At 41.0% G+C, this 4,773-nt stretch overlaps 1 long non-coding RNA gene across 2 annotated transcripts; it reads left to right on the top strand.

The window, feature by feature from the left end:
- The first annotated feature begins 1,315 nt into the window (after window positions 1-1,315).
- Window positions 1,316-3,799, top strand: LOC119132782. Of its 2 annotated transcripts, XR_005099937.1 has the most exons (3): window positions 1,316-1,502; window positions 1,572-1,649; window positions 2,601-3,799. It is a non-coding gene; the product is annotated as an uncharacterized LOC119132782 (long non-coding RNA). The 2 variants fall into 2 exon arrangements; XR_005099936.1 differs by having other exon boundaries at window positions 1,320-1,649.
- The last annotated feature ends 974 nt before the right edge of the window (window positions 3,800-4,773 follow it).

Here is a 4,773-nt window from a genome sequence, read left to right as displayed (position 1 = left end):
TTGAGGATGCGTGTGGTTTTTAGTTGAAGTCTGCATTGCGATGACTGTTTTTTTTTTAAATAACAAGTTCAATAGGTACACAAGTGCCTGTTGTGTTCATGTCTAATTCAAAGCCAAATTCTAATGCACCTTTATTGATTTTTTGTTTTGTTTTAAGGGTGCTGTTAGTTTCCCACTAAAAGCATCGACTCGTTTTTAAGTGCTCGTTTCGTTTTAAACTCAAGATGCAGCTGCAACTTTGTAGGGTTCCTGTTGCTCAAGTGTTGTGCAATCTGAAAACACTGTCCAGATTATGCAATACTTCTCATCAAGGATCAATATAGCCTTTATTATTGTTGACATTGAGTGGGTATCCTCAATCAATATCTGTGTCTTACTGAGTGTCATTGAATGCAACTGATTTGATTCTCTGTATACATGTGAAGTTCTGTGTCTAAAATCTGAATGAGCAGCTACCCACACTCAAATGTGAAGCAGAACCATTTGTTTATTTCAGTGATTCTTCCAGGGGAGCTGCTGTTAGGCAGCCCAGTTTAGGACTGCAGAGACTATAAATAGATCAGCTTGTCTTTCTCCCAGGCGCCACCCACCACATTACCCATGTGACACAACAGCAGCCCTGCATACTGTGCTGGTGCTGTATGCAATCACGTCACAAGCAAACATCCCGCTTGATAAGTGAGGCCCTTAATCACCGAGCTGGTCAGTTCATGAAGACGATAATCACAGAGCTCCAAACCACAGAATCGAGTTACTCTACTGTAAGTCAATAAGTATTTGGCCAATGGTAGCATTTTCATGAATTTGCCTTGAGACACTAAAATGCCTGGTTTTAAGTTATTTTAAATGGCATATATGATTAAAGTCTAGACTTTCATCCTCAAGACACTTCACAAAATTATTATTTAGGGAGTAGGTACATTTTTATGTACAAAAAAGTATATAGATTTTTTTATACTGTTCGAGTGTTTACAATTACTATATAAACTTGAAAAAACCTTGAAATGCTTTCTTACTCTGGGGATATAAAACACCTTTAAACTGTTATAAAAACGTTTTATAACCAGAGGAGGACAAGTTCAACACAGTGAGATTACTTAATACTGGCGGACGCATTAATGTCAAACAGATAGAAATTATTTATGGTGAATAATGGGATTTTTCTTGAACATGACCTTCGATTGTGATCAAATCCTCATATGACTTTAGATGACTGACTCACTCTTGTTTTCCAACCAGGGGAGAGACTGAAAATAGATTAACTTTCTCAGATAAATTATGAAACAGCCTCTCGTCTACAGTCTATCTAAAAATAAGCTGCATTTCGTAATGCTTGGATCTCATTTAATGCTGTTTGTCATCAATTTTCAGCAACTGCTATGACTGTAAAATCTAATATTGCCAAATTTCATGTCTAGTTGCCGAAAGTACTCACAACCGGTTCTGACTTGAACCTTGAACGGAATGAAAGGAGCTGCAGTGAAGAGTTCTCTGGAGAAAAGGTCGGATTACCTCCCAAGGAGTCATCACTAGAGAAGGCCTTTGAATGCGTCATTAAATTGTCACTGCAGACCCTGACCTGCCAAATTTGGCAGATATACTGTGGACAGGAAGAAGAAACACATTCCCCTCTTTGCTGATGCATGCAGGTAAAAACAAACTACAAAAAGACAGCACTTTCCTTCCCCCAGAGGCAAATGATTCCTTTCATAGAAGAGATGGAGCTCTCGGCTGCTGCAGGGCCCTTTATTGATTAGCAATGTCTGGAAATGGAGTCACTTGGGTGCAAAACCAAAAAACAAAGTGAAAAACCCATCCATCCATTTTTCTGTACCACTTATCCTCACTCGGGTCAAAAAAAGAGACAAAAGTGGAGAACTGGAATCTGCAGCTAATTTAAGCCAGGCTTCGGCTCAAGTGATAAAGTGCCCCTTGTGTCATGTACAGAAAGAAAATTAAAGCAATTCATCACAAGTTGCATCATGACATACAGTATTAGGTTTTTCTTATGAATTGTTTTATGTCTGTTTTTGTGCTATTTGGAAATGAACAATGCTAAAAAAAAATAAAGGGGGTCAAATGTGTGGCCCATGGACCGTAAATGGCCCATCAGGGTCTCCAATCCGGCCTATGGGGATAGAACATATCTGATTTTTCAAAAAAAAAAAGACAGCTGTGCTGCTGTGTTCTATTACTTACTGTTCAAATAATAAAAGGTCATTGAACTAACGTTAGCTAGTTATAGCCTAACAAACACTTCTTTTGAAATGTTGCTTCGATCACCTGACAAAAAAATGTGGCAAAAGTGCAGCAGAGTGACCCAAATGACTTCTATTATTAATCATTTATGATGCAGTGCTCAAGTTGGGGCAGACTGAATGTCTGCACATGATGTGCTGCTGTTTGGATGAAAGAAGGAACTGGAATGTTGCCTCCTGCGGTGATGGAGACATGAAATGATTTTCATGAACATCCACATGCAGACATTCAAGTGCCATAAAATGTGGAAAGGACTTCCTTTAATCACTGACTCCACCATCGTTAGTTACCCTTGTAAACATGAAGGTCACATCAGGTTACTAATCACTTTTTTTCTGCAGGATAAAAGAGAACACGTTGTCTGTGTCCTGCTTTGCTCGACTTACACGTCACATGGAATCAATACACACGACAATGAGCCAGACAGCCAGCCAGCCGGCCAGCTCCCTGCCCTGGATTTACATGCAGACAAATGTAAACAGAGCGCAACAGTCCGAGCATGGCACATCCAGGCGGCGCGTGACTCCTCTCTCTTCTGCTCTGCTTTCTCACTAGGAATGGAAAAAAAAAAAAAAAGAAAAACAGTGAGATGGGGTTGCTAGGAGACCCGGCCCGATGCAAACACTGCACCATCTGCTGCAGAGAGATTTGCGGCGGTTAAGCCAAGTCGGACGGAGCAGGACGGAGAGCCCCGGAGAATCGTTGAAAACAACAACAAAAGGAAGATACAGTTCTTGGACATGCAGCGTGGGAGGGGGGGAGCAGGAGAGACAACACGGCAAGTGAGTAGGGACTGATCATGGAGGAAAGTGGAGTAGGAGGCATAACAAGTGCAACATGAAATTAGATTCATGTGTGACTAACAGGTGGGACTCTTATATCGCCCACTCATCATCCGCCTCCACATACATGTGCAGTAGGACACTCATGTACTCATGCAACCCACGCTCTCATTACCTTTTCACTACAACCTTCTGTTTTTCCCCCAATTCCTCAGATAGTAAAAAAAATAACAAAACAACAGTCAGATATCAACGTCGCATTTTATTAGATCATGATCATATAACATGAAGTAGACATCGGCATCCCTCTTTACAAAAGACGTTAAAATTGAAACATTTTCGGGTAAAAAAGTCTTTTTGTACAGCCAACCAGAGAGAAAGCCTGACATGACCCTCATCAAATTCATTCATCATCGCAGGGGTTTTGTTGATCAAACATGACACATTGACATTATTTACATATTGTAACACGAAGGTTGACATGAATGCTATTCCTCATGGCAAATACAGCCAATACAATAGATTCATATATTAAGATCTGTGGTTGATAAAATAAAAGATGTAAAATATATATGACGGACAAGTACGATCCACAGCCTTGGCTTTCAGCTATACACACCCTCGCAATTTCTCCCCCCCCAAGCAAAATGGGACGTTGTGCTTGGTTAGGTTCATGCTGATGGGTGCTTTCTTTGGTTGTGATGGGTTTTAAGATGACCTTCTACTGCAGAGGTTGGAACAACTGTCAACAAAAGAAACTATCACTGAAAGATGAGACATTCTACCGCTCTTCATCTGGATAGTATTTAGGTCTCCTTTGGATATGATGCAGATGGATCCAAAATGGTGCCATTGGCAGTAACTCTCTCAGCTGGGACGAAGCTGAGACTCAAAGCCAACTGGCACTTTAGATCATGCATACTGTATACTTGTGGTGCATTCCACCAGATGGAAAATCTAATGGATTCACTCATTTGAAAAAAGCAGGTTTCCATCAGAGAAGCACTCAATTCGAAGAGGACTGAGGAGCTGCTCTTTTTGTGTGTGGAATATCGAGTAAGGGCGATAGACACAAGTAGAAAAGAAAAAAAGAATCTCAGAACATTAGGGAGAGAAACCCATGGGTCTTAGAAAAAACTGCTTCATGTTGCCAGGTGTGTTCATTATGGAGTGTTAGGACCACTTAAACGTGACAGCAAGAGATAGAACGCATGTAAATGTCACCCGCTGGAGTGTGACAACAAAAAAAGACAGCATGGTATTCAAACTATAGTTGGACATTATGCCATGACATAGTGATCATTGCCCTGGGAATTTATAGCCGTTACATTTATGTGTAAATGTGTGAAGCAGATGAACACAAAGTCAGTCCAGGTCAAGGAAGTAATTTCCTCTAAATTGCGATTGCACAAACACGGCACACACCACTATGTGAATCATTAGCTTTTTAGCATCCACAATACATTTCATTGTGGTCAAGGAAATAAAACACATGAAATGTCATACCATTTCTCTACATCATGATCACCATCCAACTGAAGCTTTCTTGCCTAGTCAGCCTACAAGAGAACTTTGGGGACCACGCGAGATCTTTTCTCTGATCCGCAGGTGACTTTGGAGGGATTTCAACCAGAAGAGAAGCTGATGACGCTGGAAGCTGTTTGTCATTCAAAGGGGCCGCCCTGAGCTGGACCGGCTCTCAGCCAGAAGCCGTCGAAGCTCCCTGGAACAC

Source organism: Syngnathus acus, chromosome 13 (genome assembly GCF_901709675.1).
Source record: "Syngnathus acus chromosome 13, fSynAcu1.2, whole genome shotgun sequence".
NCBI lineage: Eukaryota > Metazoa > Chordata > Actinopteri > Syngnathiformes > Syngnathidae > Syngnathus > Syngnathus acus.
This window is presented reverse-complemented; position numbering and strand designations above follow the sequence as displayed.